Consider the following 17,191-nt stretch of genomic DNA (forward strand, 5'->3'; position numbering starts at 1 on the left):
TTAGACATAGTAAATTATAGAGCCATTAATGAAAAGTTATATTTTGCTTTGAAACCAGTCTGGCAGCAGTAATACCTGCTTCCATACGGTGATAGGTGCTGGAAGTGTAAGCAATGCCAGCAACCCCTTTAGAGCTAATAACTCATAATAAATGAAATAATTTTAGAGAAGCCAGTATTTACTGGAAATACCTTAACCAAAAGAAAGATTGAATATTGATGTGCCAAACAATTTAATGACAACTGATTTATGCAATCAGTTCATGAAGCATTATAGACCCCACTTCCTTTCCTGTATGTAAATGTAAGCCATATGTGATGCTATCCATCTCAGTCATTGCTTTGTACGCATCATATGTAATGACAGCTTTAATCATAAAATGAAAAAGTGCTCTTACTACTCCCATTTTACTGTGAAGAAACTGAGTCATGGAGAAGTCACAGAATTCCCACTGTTACAGCAACAGTTAGTACAAAATGTGACCTGTAGGTAGTCTAGCTCCAGTACCTAGGCTATAAACCCTAGGCCTATCCTAAGTCTATTTAAAGGGTAATACATGTATTTCTGAATCTTCTTTTATAAATTTCCCCAGGTCTCTAAGGCGGTCTACAGTCCCACTTACCAGTTCTCTCGAATGTGGCCAGGCTTCTTACTGACACGGCCACGGAAATTTTAAATATTCTTCTTTCCCACCCTGTGGTTTTGCTCATAAGATTCTCCCACTACTGAAATACGTTTATTCAGCACATAGTTAATGAGATACTGTTGAATGATCCAGACACTTTGCAATTTCTGTTAGCAAATCTATTCTAGTTTATTCCTTCAAGATTTGGTTCGATACTCACTTTCTCTAGGCAGCAGCCCTTTATTTTCTCACACTAACCGTTCCTGACTTAGTGTCTTATTACTACAGTTTGCATTGAGTATTATGGATGTGTCTATTGTTCCTAATGTATGTGCACAGAATTTCATAGTGAAGTGAGTATGGGATTTAGAACAAAAAGATAAAAGCCAAAGTTAGGCTATACTGGCCGAGTCATTTATTGTAACTGAGATATTCCTTCTTGCTACCAAAATGTTAATAACATCAATTATAATGTACTTTAATTTATATCATATTTAGTAAGATGGAATATGATAAAAATAGAGATGCTTTAGAAAACCATATAACATTAAATTGGTTTCTGACCTTATCCTAGACCCAAACCACATTCACATTGCCCTTAAAATGTAACCAGTCATTTGCAATCGATGATGTCCTATTTATAAATCAATGATATTTCAGCCTGGTAAACGGTTTAGGACCATATTGTTAACTTTAGGTAGTGTGGTTTGTGCAAAACTCTCAGGCTACCTATATTAGATAGGTCACATGGAGGAAGGTATCATTTTCTTTTTTAAGTGAATGAAACCAGTGATTCAGTGATTGCTGCAGCTGCAACAGTTTCTTGTCCCCTCCCCCTCCTTAATGTTCCCATCCTCATTGTCCTCCTTCTTCACTTGCTGTTGTAAAGTGCACATAATTAACATATACAGTTAATTTTTTTACCTACATATACTTACCTCAAATCATCACTGCAATCAAGATAATGGGTATAGAGATCACCCATAAATTTCTTTATGCCTCTTTGCTATTCATTTTTCCCTCTCCAGCTCCTCCTTTTCTAGGCAAACGAGGATCTGATTTCTGTTAGTGTAGATTTGTTTGCACTTTCCACAATTTCTGAAAAGTTGAATTCATTCCAAATGTACTATTTTTGTCTGGTAACTTTCACTTAAAATTATTTTGAAATTTTTTCATATTGTTGCAAGTATCGTTAGTTAATTCCTTTCTATTGTTTATAATTCTATTATATTTATATACCACAATTTATCTGTTTACCTACTGATGGCCAGAAAGGTTCTTTCTAGTTTTTAGCTATATGATTAAAGCTGCTGTGAACATTTGTGTACAAGTCTTTGCAAGAGAACATGATATGTTTTTATGTTTTATGGCTATGTCCCATGATAGGTATAAAAAAACAACTAGTTTTGTTGTTTTTTCAAACTGCCAAACTGTTTTACAACATAGTTGTGACCTTTTATATTCTCATTAGCAGTATATTAGAGTTCAAATTGCTCCACATCCTTGCCAACACTTGGTGTGATCAGTCATTTTTATTTTGCCATGTTACTCACTGTTTCGTGCTATCTTATTGTAGCTGATATTTTTCAATTTCCTAATTTTGAATGATGTTAGCCTAATTTATTATTGGCATTTTACTTTTTAGTTTTATCATGCTATTTGAAGTAGGGCTATTTCATCTAATTTTTCATAACTTACATGAGACAATACTGATGTGTATGTTAAAAAGGGATCCCAGAAATGATTTTTAAATGAAAGATTGCATGAGTAATAAAAGAGAAGTAGGATTTCTCTGGGCTAAGGAGAAGCCAAGAACAATAGGAAAGAATATGTCGAACTGCATGCAATCATCCCCTTATCTGCATAACCCTGACAGATTCATGTTGTATGGTAAACTTGCTAAGTGAACAATGGACGTGGTGGATGTTCTCTGGGCCACATAAAATCACAGCAGGTTTTCTTTATAGGTGATAATATGTTTCCTTTCTAATAGATAATATATGTTAGAGAAAGACAGAGAGCCACAGTTAAATTGCAACAATTGGCTAATAACTTTGTGAGAAAAAGATTAAAAGATTACTGAAGATTAAAAGATTATTGATGGCTATGTCCTCAAAACTATTCCTCTATGTGACTCAACACTATAAGGGAAAAAATACTTCAGGCAACTGTGTCATTGCACATTAACACCCAGTGCCTCATTCTCCTGTCACTCATGTTATTTAAACATTCCCACAGCAAGTACAAATTCCTTCTTGCTGCCCTGTTTACTATACTTCCTTTCCTGTATTGCTCAACACCACTGCTCCTTTAATAACTCACTACTGGCCAACTCTGCTGTATCCTGTTAAAGGCCCTGTTAAATTGTGAACAACTTCTTTTTGGCCCTGTCACCCCCTCCGGTCTCATGACATCCTTGCTGACCTTTAGCTGCAGAAGGTCCAAATTCTCATCTCTAGGTATCTTTAGACCTAGAAGTGCATTTCAAACTGCCTGTAGGTCGTGGGAGGTGTGCACTGAAGCTAATAAAGATGAAGCTTGGGACACCCTCATTTGCACTGGTTTCTTTCAAGAGCCCTAGAAATATATTCATAGGTTTTTGTAAAATTTGCCCCAGTTAGGTACTTGACTGTGATCAGTTTACACTGCTTTCAGTTAAGATTTGCTTTGCTGAAAAGATTTCACAAATTTGTATTCTTTTCTTTAAAAGGGTCTCAAAAATTATATATACTTCAAGTACAACAAAACCTGGACCTTCTATTGTTATTATATAAGTAAAAAACCTTTCTATTTGAAAGATTAACAGTAATACTTGTTTGATTCAGAATGTTTCCCAACTTGTCACCTAGGCCATGCTCAGTCACCTCAGAAAGTGTGCCACTTAATATTGTCATTTAACTTTAGATTTCATCTTAGTAGACCATAATTAGTAAGGTAAGATAGGAAAAAAGCAATCTAGTGCATTGCAAACTAAATATGATATATTTTGGATTAATTATGGTTTTGTATTTTTCCCTCTTTTGTTCGTTCTGTTGACATGGATAAGTACATGGAGACAAATCATTTCATTTTGTTTTTGCTGAGCAGAGGTGAGTGTACTTTTACCTATATGTTGGAAACTTTCTGTACTTCTGAGGTAGGGATTGAGGACTGATATCTGACACAGGTTTACAGAATTTCACCTGAATTTTGACCTCTGAAGTTTGATTTTTATTTTAGGAGAAGAGAGGTGGTAGCATGATTTTATTTATGGCCGAACATTTCATGTAATTATTCAGTTGTTTTTTTAAAAGTACTTCTTTTTGCATTCCAATGTGCATTTTCTGTTTGAACATCCCGCTGACAGGCTATATTAGAGTATATCATCAGGAAGCACATAAAGGGCTATCAGATAAATGTTCAAACAACTTTCTATCATTTTGCTTTTAAAATATGATCTATATGCAGAATACATATAGTGAGTTTCATATCACAGTTGTTTTTAAGTAAGCATGTATATTAAATATCTGTTCTTTAGGAATACTATAAATGTTTCCAACTGATTGATTATTATAAGTCAAATTTAATACATACAGAAGAATAATTGTTATAAACTAGGATGATACCTAAAAGAGCTATAACATAATGAAAAACACCTGATCTGTATTACCATTTAATATGTACATAGCATATCTGAAATAACTCACTGTGTTTTTTTCTTCAATTTTCATACAAATTCCTTGGGGAAAATTTACTTTAAATACTGTCTCAATACTTGCCTTATTTTAGCTCTTCAAAATGATGACCCCATTTTAAAGACTCTCATGGTCTTTCTACTTAACAAGAATGATTGCTAAATATTTTTATGTTACCATTTAGGATGTAGTTATTTTTCCTAAGCATTTAACAATAATTAGTAGAAAAATATATTGCCAGTAGTATGCAAATAGCGGTGTTTATCTAGTGTAAATAGATGTTAATTATTAGCAAAAGGGTAAAAATTAAAGCTTGAGAGTAAGTGGAGCTAAAATTAGTCTTTTATGTGATTCATAAAAGCTAACATTAATAATCTTTATATTCTTATTATTTTTTATCATAGTAATATTTTGAAATTATTTCTCATTATCACCTGCCCCTTTATATCTGGGTAAGTAACAAGAGCTATGCCGCAAAAAACTCAGGAATTTATTGAGACTCTCTTATCTCCAATTTATTCAGTTTATTTCAGCCAATTCAAGCCAGCTTATTCACAGCAATATTATGTATTCTAACAGATCTGTTACACCTTAAATTTTCTGTAGCCTTTTATAGGTTTCAGGGTCTTCTAAATATGTATAAGTTTACACTGTATTCAGAAGAGAATAGTAAAAGGAATATTTAAATTCACTTTTAGATATTAAACCTATGGAATCAATGTAGTAAATTCTTGGACTTCTATCTTCCTTACGTACTTTGCCCATTTATCTTGTACGATGATGATGTTGATTCTGATCAACAAAGTGATGATGTTTATAAAAAGATGAATCATCTTTTATTATTTTTTTATTTTTTTAAATATAAGTTATTGCTTTCAGAGTGAGGAAGGAAGAGGGAGAGATAGGAACATCAACCTACTGGAGATCAAGCCCACAGCCTGGGCACGTGCCCTGACCAGCAACTGAACCGGCAACCTCATGGTGCATGGGGTGATGCTCAACCAACTCAACCACATGGCCAGGTGATAAATCATCTTTTTCTACCAGCACTTTCAAATTATTAGACCTGACTTGCCATTTGCAGGTCACCTGAAAAATGTGTGATCAGAACTTTCACCTCAGAGTTCCCTTCAAAGTAAAACATTCAGATGCTCCACAATGGAGTAAAGCATAGAAAGCTGGAAATGTGGAGATCTGACTGGAACAGTAACGCCATTAGCAATCTCTCAAATGCTTATGCTGTTATCTCCACTGCTTTAATCAGATTTATTCATTCCTGAGATTATGTAAATACAGGTAAACATCACTCTCTGAATTAAGTAAATTTACAATTGCTTATGAAGTATATTTAATTACTCAATGTTGAATGTAATTTTTAGAAAAAGGCTGTTGTAATTTTTTGTTAAAAAATAATATCTGTACCTGAATAGATGCCTTCTACTTTGTTTTCTTAATCAATATTTCTATGTCCTTAAGTTTTTAAAAAAGTATAGCTACTTATAATTGTGCCTAATTTAATTCTATTCTTTGGTTTTCTTTATGATCATAATTTTTATCACCTACTTTATGAATTTTTAGAGAAAATTATATGTGGTTGGGAGATTTAAAAATATGTTTAAACCCGGCTGGGCATGGCTCAATGGTTGAGCGTCCGCCTAGGATCCAGGCGATCGAGGTTCGATTCCCGGTCAGGGCACATGCCTGGTTGTGGGCTCGATCAATGACTCTCTCATCATTGATGTTTCTGTCTCTCTCTCTCGCCTTTCCTCTCTCTGAAATCAATAAAGATATAAAAAAAAAAATGTTTAAAACCCAAGGGAGTTTATAAAAAAGATCACAGAAATGCAATTTTTATATTGTAACTTTAATATAAATTTATATAGCCCACTTATTTTAACTTAAAAAGGCTGCTAATATATACCTCATAATAAGGTTGGTTTTTAGCACCTCCATCATCTCACATAATTTTCAGTTTTGGGGTGATGAAGAGATTTAAAATATTTTTTTATCAACTACAAAATATATAACATCAACTATAGTTGACTATAATCACTGTGTTGTATATTAGGTTCCCAGAACTTATTCTTTCATAATTTAAAAAAATTTTAAGTTTTTTTAAATCACAGTTTGTATTCAACATTATTTTGTATTAGTTTCAGGTGTACATTACTCTGGTTAGATAATCATAGTTTACATAGTGTTGCCCTTGATATTTCCAATAACCACCTGGCACCACACATAGTTTTTACAATATTATTGACTATAATTTCCATGCTGTATTTTACATCCCCATGACTATTTTGTAACTACTAATTTGTACTTTTCAATCCCTTCACCTTTTTCACCCAGTCCCTCAACCCCCTCCCCTCTGGCAACCATCAGTCTGTTCTCTGTATCTATGAGTCTGTTTCTGTTTTGTTCGTTCCTTTATATTGTTCTTTAGATTCCACATATAAGTGTAATCACATGGTATTTGTCTTTCTCTGACTGACTTATTTCACTTAGCATAATACCCTCTAGGTCCATCTATGCTCTCACAAATGGTAAGATTTCTTTTTCCTTTTTTTCCTGTGGCTGAGTAATATTCCATTGTATATACGTACCATCACTTTTTTATCCACTTGTCCATTGATGGGCATTTGGGCTGCTTCCATAGCGTGGTTATTGTAAATAATGCTGCAATAAACATGAGGGTGCATACAGGGTGGGGCAAAAGTAGCTTTACAATTCTGAGTACACAAAACAGAGTTTATTTTTGTATTATTATTTATTATTATTATAATTTATTAATTATTTTCCATATGAACAACTGTAAACCTACTTTTACCCCACCCTGTATATTCTTTTGAATTAGTGTTTTGGTTTCCCTCAGATATATACCCAGAAGGGGAATCGCTGGGTCACAAAGCAATTCCATTTTTAATTTTTTGAGGAACCTCCACACTGTTTCCATAGTGTCTGCACCAATCTGCATCCCCACCAACAGTACACAGGGGTTCCCTTTTCTCCACATCTTTGTCAATACCTATTGTTTGAATAAGATTGTTTTCTTTCCACTGAAGAGACAGTCCTATTATTTTTGACAGCAGCATGATGTGATATGTTTAGAGCCCACATGCCTTTGCTCATGTTGCTTCTTCTTCCAGAAATGTCCTTCCACATCAAGTATGCTTTGCTAAATCCTATAATTATTTTTGCAACAACCAGCTTACTGCATTCTCCTTTCCGATGTGTTCTTTAGAATGCTCAATTAAAATTAATTAATTCTTAATTTTCATAGCAATTCATAACTCAATTTCAACTCTTTATCTCATATTTTCCTCACAGTTATTCAGTCTTATCTCAGCCATTATTGTGACTTGAAGGCAGGAATTTTTTTTATGTAACCAAGGAACCTGAAATATTGTAGAGAATAAATAAATGTGCAGTTGTATGTACATAAATCATTTTAATATGATATAGTAATCAGAACTCCAAACCTTCATTTCTTTCTCCCTCTCTTACTTTTTTAAAATAAATTTTAATAGCTTTTAAAGGTATAATTTACATACCATAAAATTCAACCATTTTAAGTGTACAGTTGAATGACTTTAGTAAATACAGCGTGTAGCCATCACTGCGATGCAGTTTAAGGACCTTATCAGACCCCGTTTGTACTCTTTGCAGTAAATCTCCAAACCCACTCCTAGCTGCGGGTACCATATAATAGATTCTGTCTTGCTAATTTTGCCCTTCCCAGAAAATCCATATAAATGGAATCATATAATATGTATTCTTTTGTATCTGGCTTCTTTCACGTGGCATGATATGTTTAAGATTTGTCTATGTTATTGCATGTATTAGTAGTTCCTTCTTTTTTGCTGAATTATGTACTTAATTATGTTAATATACCACATATTGCTTATCAATCTACCAGCTGGTGGATGTTTGGGTTGTTTCTAAATTTTTGTTGTTATAAATAATGTTGCTGTTAATTTGTATAGAAGAGTTAGTGGATATATATTTTCATTTCTCTAGAGTAGACTCTGAAGAGTGTAGTGCCTGAATTATATGGTTAAGTGTATGCTTAGCTTGAAAAAATGGCACATTGTTATTTCAAGTGCCTGTGCCATGTTCCCACCAGCAAGTCTCATTGTGATTGTAATTTGTGTTTCCCTAATGATTGTTGACCATCTATCTTTTCATATGCTCCTTGCTATTTAATTATCTTTTTTTTTGGTGGTGGTGGTGGATGTCTGTTTATTAAAAATATTTTGTCCATTTTGATGAGAATTTTTAAATTCTTATTTTTGAGTTTCAAGTGTTCTTTGTATACTTTGAATACTTAAGATACAGATTTTACAAATATTTTCTTCCAATCTGTTGCTTATCTATTCATATTAAAGGATGTTTTAATTTTGATAAAATATTTTTAATCATTTAGAAAATAGTTGTGTGCTTTTTGTTCCATACCTAAGGAAATTTTGCCTATAGCAAGGTCATAAATATATTTTTCTCTATGTTTATCACTAGGAATTTCACACTTCTATTTCTAACATTTAAATCTATAATTTATTTTAACTTGATTATTGATGTTGATTCTTGTCATATGCATATATCAGTATTACTATACCATGCTGAAAAAAAATTCTTCCCCACTTAATTACTTTGGCATTTTATCCAAAATCAATTGACCCTTTGTGTGAAGGACATTTTTGGATTCTTTCTTCTGTTCCATTGAACTATATTCTATTCTTATGCCAGTACTAAATTCTTTTGATTTGGGTTATTTTAGGTTCTTTATGTTTCTGTATAAGTTGTAAGCTCAGCTTTTAAATTTCTACCCCCCAAAATCTGCTGGAATTCTGTTAGTGTTTGTGTTAAATCTATAAGTCAATTTGGGAATAATTTATTTATTAGGCTATTGTATCTTTCAGTTCATGAATTGGAATATGTACCTTCTTTAAATTCTGTTGTCAAGGTTTTATTCTTCCTAGTATACAGGTTTTGCTCTATTTTCATTAAATACATTCCTAAATATATTATTTCTTTTTGGCACTATTTTAAATGGAACTATTTTTAAGTTCATGATCATATTTATTTTGCTAATATGCAGAAATACAATTGATTTAAGGGTATTGTTCCATTCTGCAACCTTGCTAAACTTATTTATTTGTTCTAATAATTTTTCTGTTGATTTGTTATGATTTTTTACATATAAGATTATTCTGCCTACCAAGAAAGATAGTTTTATTTCTTCCTTAACAATCAGCACATTGAATATTTCATTTTAGGACCTACCAGCCTCTATTATTTCTAATGAGAAATCAGGCATTGATGTTTCCATTTTTCCTTGTATGTTATCAGTCATTTTTTTTCCTTACTACTGGATTTTCTCATTGTCTTTTTGAATTTCAGGAGTTTGATTATTATGTGTCTGAGTAGAAGTATCTAAGTTAGAGGTTTTCTTTAACTGTGAGAAATAATTTGGACCCATTATTATTTCTTCATTTTTTTCTTCCCCTTTCTCTCTTTCCTCTTTTTCTGTGACACTCAGTACATGTATGTCAAAATTCATGTAATTTTGTTCCAAAAATATCTGAGGTTCCGTTCATTGTTTTTTATTCTTTGTTCTCTCTTTCTTTGAAATGGATAATTTCCACTAATTTATCTTTAGGGTCATATTTTTCCATCGTCCATCTCAAATCTGTGAGTGAGGTCATCTATTAAATTTTTATTTCAGTTATTGTAATTTTCATCTCTAAAAGTTCCACTTGATCCTGTATGTACTTTCTATTTCTCTCTTGAGAGTCCATAATTGTAGTCTCATGTTATATTTTCCTTTAAATATTTGAATATATTTTCTTTATTTTTACTTTTTAAAAATAATTACTTTGAAGTTTTCATTTACTAATTCAAACATATGGAGAGATGGGGACATTTTGAGTTATTTTGTATATTTTAATGTTTAGATTTTTGTTTGTTTTTCTCCCCTGAGGCAGTGTTATACTTTCCTCTTTGCTTATCCAGGAATTTTGCTTAAACCTGGACATTTTAGATTAGATATTATAGTAACTCTGAGTTCTGTGTTATTTTTCCAAGTGTTTTTACCCTTACTTTTAATATCTTGTCAGGAATTAAATGCTATAACTAGCCTTCCTCATGGTGTTCAGCTGTAGTTATCTCTGCTCAGCTTCTCTCTCTCTCTCTCTCTCTCGTCAGGGGACAGGAGGACTAATACTTATGTCTCCAGAATTTAGTAATCAACCAATGAACCACATGGAGGCTGTGCTCATAAACCTCAAGTTTATAATCCTTCTACCTTTAGCAAACTAAGCTATGTGTGTTACTTGAGAGACACCTACAGAGTCAAAGCCAGGTCTCAAATCTCCCAGGGCTTCTATTTTTCAGGGTTCTCACAGGTTTCTTCACACATGCATAGTTTAGAAACCATCCAGAAATATTTGTAGATCCCCTGTCAGCATTTCTATTTCTGTCCTCTCACCATTTACTTGGCCTATAATCTCAAGACTGGGAAACTAAGCTTTCCCAATTTTTACAAAGCCAAGTCAGCCACATTTAGCTAACAAAACCACAGGTTTTTGCAACACTTTACTGACCTTCTCCCTCAACTGAGCTGTCCATCTCATTTTTTTTTCCTCATTTCTTATTTGAAAGTCTCTGAGTTTTGTCTTCAGCCACAAAGTATTGACTTGTGGTCTTGTAAATGACACAGAGATCAAAGAAAAGTATAACTAAAAAGAGGACCGCACTCTGGAAATAAATGCAATTTCTTGGAAATTTCCCCCATAATTTAACTTGTGGAAAACTCATTAAAAGTCTTTGCTTATGTATCAGTGATCATATTTCTAACAATCTTAAAGTGATTTTTTCCAGTTTTTATCAACAAAAACAATTGATAGGAAAATTTTAACTTTTAGAAATGATGCATCTTATATATCTCCATTCTGAATAATGAATCATAATGAAGGTGATAAGTAATCAAAGTCTACATTTTCTAACTTGAAAATTTACTGGTGAAGGATATCAGGGGAATATATTTGCTGTATTTCCTGTGTAGAATTTGCATCTACGGTGGTGACAGCAGGTATTGACAGCTGGCTGGGGTAATCTAACACCTGCTAATAAGCTACAGTGCCTGGAAAGGCTCTGGAATAGTTATCAAAGGATTATATAAATTGGTTTTTGATTTCTTCCTTCTTAGTTAAGTTCAGGATGTTCTGTAAATCTGCAGTTGGCACAGGCAATTGGAATGGTAAATCTTTGTTTTATCCCTGTAAAGGTTTGCAATGGGAAAGGAAATTTACATTAAGATTTGATTTTAAGGTTTGCAAAATCTCAATATTACAAATGACAGTTAAAATGCATGTTTTGTGAAAGCAAAATTGACTAAATGAGAATGTCTTTAATTTAGCTCATTGTACTTGTACTTGCAGCCCACGGTTATCACTGTGAAAAGAGAGAAGGCAAGGAAAAAAATGGAATAGAATTGATCACTTTTCCAATTGTAACCAGTCTGGGCCAGATGAAATGAAAGTTTTCTAAGTAACAAAGTCATTGATGTGATCAGACACTTGTCACACATTACCTTTTCCTACATGTGACTCCATGTTTGAGCTGAACTCTAACTTACCCAGCAAATGGAAACCTTAGTTTGAAACTCTACATTACCTTTCTATATATTTGTATACCAGATATTTGAGGATCTGACTTATTTCTCCATATTGGATTATAAATTTTCTTCTTTAACATAGTAGGACCTTTTTAATATCTGACAAAATAAATTTTTGTTCTATGTGGCTTTCAAAGAACAATTTTGATGAAATATGAAGTATATATTAGTAGTGTGTGTATATATAATTACATGTAACATATAATTATATATAATAAAATACATACTATTATAAAATAATTATGTTAATATTTAACATATTATTAGGGTAAAAAATGTAATAATTTTTTAGCACTTTCTATTTGAAAGATATTCTGAGGAGAAAAAAAACACTAATAAGAAAACAAAACTGATGTCAGGAGGGTATCTCATATGGAACAGAAACATGTGTGCAATTATAATGAAATACAGAATACCATGATTAACATAATAGAAATTAAAACAGATCACTACGAGAATGCTTTAAAGAAAACAAATTAAAAATTCTTTTAAAAGAATCATAACGTCAATATTTTTATTACCTTTTTACAAATTTTCTGCAGACATAGAAACTACAAAAATTAATTACATGTGATTACAACTGCAGTGTTTAGATGTCATGGTTTTTACCTAAAAATATTTCTTTATAGAATTTTGTTTTTTAAAAAAGACATTCAAATTTGGTGTGTGCATAGATGCGTGTGTGCATGTATGTGTGTGTGCATTCTCAAACCTTTGAGAGCAGCAGTTAGAGATATTTTAAGATTATCGTTTTTGTTGATTTGCATTTAAAACATAACCCAGAGTGTTGTGAAAAAGATGTTTGAAAGATGGATATTCTTTATGAGTGTACAATGACAAGAAATCACCTTTCTTGTTCTCTCTTTAATAGGGAATATGACGGCTTTAATTTTATATTTCCAGCTACAAAAGGGAGAGCAACAGACTTTCTCACTTATCTAAGGCCTTTCTAAACTTCCTCCAGAATAAAAGTTTTAAATTTTTGGTCCATGGACCCTGCCACAATCTTGTGAAAACTATGAATTATTTCCACATGGAGGAAAATTACATTCAAACACAGAATTTTGCATTTAATTTTAGAGGATTCAAAAATGCCAAAAGCCCATTGTCAGACCCCAGATTCAGAACGTCTAATCTAGAGTCTTCTACCTTCAAGAACATTCTACTACAAACAGTTCTAGTTGATGCACATTTACTAAAATATGGTTAATAATGCTTCTTGAGACTTAAAACTCAGAAAAAAGTCATTGACAAGGAAATCAACTGTATAAGTTAAAATTGGAGTTTTTCCTGTTATTATCACTTAGTTCAAACACTAGTGGAAAGTGCATTCTGCAAAGCAACAGTGAAAATTATTTTTCTTATGAAAAAAGCTACGGGCATTTTTACTAATATTCTTAAATTTTTGAAAAATCATTCAATGATTTTTTCCAGAACCATGGGGAAAACCATTATTATTGTTACATTCCATTGTAGTTTTGTGAATTGGAAGCAAGACTGCCTTGCAACAATGTGATTCATTTCAATTTTTCATATTTAAATTTTCATTGGAAAACTTAGAGAAATTTTATTTAAAAATAACTTTTCTATGTGTCAGTCTTGCTGCCATTTACCTTATACTTCGTTAGTATTAAAATGAATTTTTGGGAGAACTACCTAGACATTGTTCTGTAATATAATTTTGAAATACTTCATGATATATCTATATACTTAGTTTCCCTTTTATGTGCTTAAACTGATTGATATAAGAGTCAGATATTTTATCATTCTTGGTACTCAAGCTCTTAAAACAAAGCCAGTGTTCAATTAACTTAGCCAGGAATCCCAATAATGCCTTGTGAAGTCACAAGCCTTCACCATCCCAACAGCTGCTTTTTCTTCTCAATATATTGGCACTTCTAGGCTTCAAGCCTTCATGGATAAAATTGTTCCAACTTACTCTATTCACTGGTTAGAGTTTGTCAACTTTGACAGTATTGTCATTTGGCGCCAGATAATTCCTTCTTGTCAGGGGCTGTCTTATGCAATGTAGGATGTTTGGAATATATCTGGCCTCTCTCTATTAGATGACATTAGTATCTCCTTTAGTTGTGAAACCCAAAAATGTCCTCAGATAACATCAAATATCTCTTGGGGGCAAAACAGAACACACACCCCTCCACTGAGAACCACTACTCTAGGGAAATTTTCACAAGGATTTTGACCTTCTCTGACACATAGGGATTATCATCTGATTTACATAGTCTAAGACTCAAAATTAGTTTTGCTTGGTAAGTACAATTTGAGATAAATCTTACTGTTGTGATGCTTTGAAGGTTAGCCATTTACTTGAGATATACCTGAGACTCTCACCATCATTTTCTCTTGAAGTTCTCAGCATGACTTTATAGGTATTACTCACCATGTTAATAAATCCATGCTCTCCCAATACTCAGTTAGGATTTATGTCATTACTTAAAATATATTCTTGGGAAATCAAACAACAGTCTTTCTTGCAAGAGTATTGTTCTCTGAAGGCAAATGTCTAATGACAAATTCTTGAAGAACTCTGCAAATGATGGTGTTTCTATCATCTCCTCCCACATTTTTATGCCATCCCTCTATCACTCCTTCACCAACAATTATAGACTAAATTGTAAACATATGAGCTGAATGCAAAAAGCATGGTACCACACATGCATGTTAATATTTCTTAGGAAGTTGAGCACATCTTATCCCATTCTTTTCCACTCTCCTCTATCTGGCCAATTAGTAAGAAGTTACCAAGGTGACTAGTGTAATTGTATAAACAATGTCACCTCAATCTCTTAAAGCCTTGTAGATTTTCATTCACAAGACCAATAACCTCTGTGCAAATAAAGCTCCTATTACCTAGTGATGACTTCTTGTCCTTAAGGTGGGTGTTTCAGTTGGTTCTACTAGAGCCCTTATTTACTTTGGGGGCATGTGAAGCCTGGAATCTCAAAGGACCTCCTATCTTTCTCTCCTCTTTAAATTGGACACAGAATTTTACTAAGTGTGTGATCTTTAGAGTCTGACCTAATGAGTTTGGGTCCTGGCTGAACACTTATTAGCTATGTGACCTCGGGCAAGTTACTTCAGTTTTCAAATCTTACCCTCTTAAAATATGGATGATTATAATATATCTATGTCTAGAGTTGTTATAATTTAATGAGAAAATTTAAGTAAAATACTTATAACATCACTTATTAAATAGTGATGACTGAAAATTTTGGGCATTATTCTTCCCTGATTACTGACTCCATGCTTACTAAATCTAAAGTTTAAAATGGCTGGAAATTATTTGAAGGGGCCATTTTCTAATTGTTTTCTTCTTAATGCATGACCTTAACTTAGAAGCTCTACAGCTCCAAAGCTATAAAATCTTTGCCTTTGCATTTAATAAAGAGTTCATGCCTCTCTTATCAACTTGCAGACTTGGCAAATTTCAAGTATTAAAGGGTAGGAGACATGTCTTACCCTTCTAGGACATGGGAGAAGAGGAAGCCATGAAGAGATCATCACTGCTTCCCTAGGTCTAAAGCAACTCTCCTCAAATACATCTCCTTCATCTTCCCCATCTCTAGATAGAAATACAGATGATAGCAGATAGACAGTCAGGCATATGTGCATGCATACACAAAAACACACATACAAAGTCTCTAGGGCCTTAAAGTCATTTGGAATAAGTGTAAATAAATGTCTTAGAATGTGCTCTATTTAAAAGAAAGTTAAAGATTTTTAGCGCTGCATACTTGGATGGCAGATATGAGGTTGATATAGCCATAGATCATGTGTTTGATAATATAAGCCATTGAACAAGTAGAGAGCATAAAACATAGGTGTAAAAACAACTAAAACAATAATATATTATTCAAATCTCATTAATTTTGAAGTATTTTATTATATGTGTGAAATGTAAGTAATGACAGCAAGAGGCATAAAGTTGTTGGAAGAGTCACTCTTGCTCCCTCATGTATACTTGTCCACAGCTCCACTGGCCAGCACTTCTACTGGATGCATATCTTAGATCACTCTTCAACTGGCAGGAATTCCCCCACAAGGGCTGCTGCCTTTATAATATCCTCTTTATTAACGGCATTCTTTTCCTTGTCTCACTTATCACATTCCTTCAATATTTCTTGCAAGTCCCCAAATAAGCCATATTCCTTGAAATTATCATATCAAGGTCTGCTTCTGGGGAACACATATTAAAGCACCCTCTAACCTAAAAACTTTAAAAGTGAAAGAATCCTTATTATAAAGAGCATTTACAGATGTAAAACCATACTAAACACTTACATAACATAAAGTTACCCAGTTCTCTCTCTCTTTGTCTTGCTTCATGAGTTTGTGGTATGTCCTTTTACTATGGTGTGACAATAAAACTCTGAGTCAAGAAAGTATTATCCCTTTTGGGAAGTAGAAACAGCAAGACAAAAAAGAGTGTAACTGGGCCATATTGGGTTGTTCTTAGGAATAATTTAAAAACTAACTAGAAATTTGTTCCAATTGTCAAAGTTGCTTCTTAGGACAAAAGAAGAGTTTTTTTTGACTTGGGGATTTTAAAAATAAAGGCTTTAATTTCCTTTTGTTTAGTTAAATCATCATCGCCCAGTGATTTTCAACAATGGTTAAGAAACACCAAAATTATCTTTGATTATCTCAAAAGATGTCACAAGATCATTTGGTGGGAGGAAAAAAAAATGTATTCAAGTAGCTTTTTAAAAATTTGTGTGCAATAGGGATGTTTGAAAATGAAAAAGGAAACTTAGAAGACTTATACCCCTATTCTCTACTTCCTCTGCACACACTTAGCTACCACTTGAAAGCTCAGAGACTGATTATATTGTTTCATAGGCTATTTTCTTGCCAGACAGACAATATTAAAATATTCATCAATTGATCCCACTTCTCCCCTAATGAACCATATTAAACTGTGCATTTTTTCTTTCTTTCTGGAATTGCAACCCATCCAACCTTGAACCACCTAAGGCTTTTGGAGAAGATTAAAAATCAAAAGAATTGGAAACTAAATAATACTGAGAATTATAGACATTAGTAATAAATGCATATTGTTTTTTTAATTTCAGCTCATCAAGGAGAAAATATATTCTTTATCACTAATGAAAATCTTTCTTCTGAAAGATTATCAAGTCCTGGTTGAGCCAAGAATCGTGGAATTTGCCCAAATATAATTTTGAAATTGTTCTCAAGTAT

This window comes from Miniopterus schreibersii, assembly GCF_964146895.1.
Source record: "Miniopterus schreibersii genome assembly, chromosome: 2".
Lineage (NCBI taxonomy): Eukaryota > Metazoa > Chordata > Mammalia > Chiroptera > Miniopteridae > Miniopterus > Miniopterus schreibersii.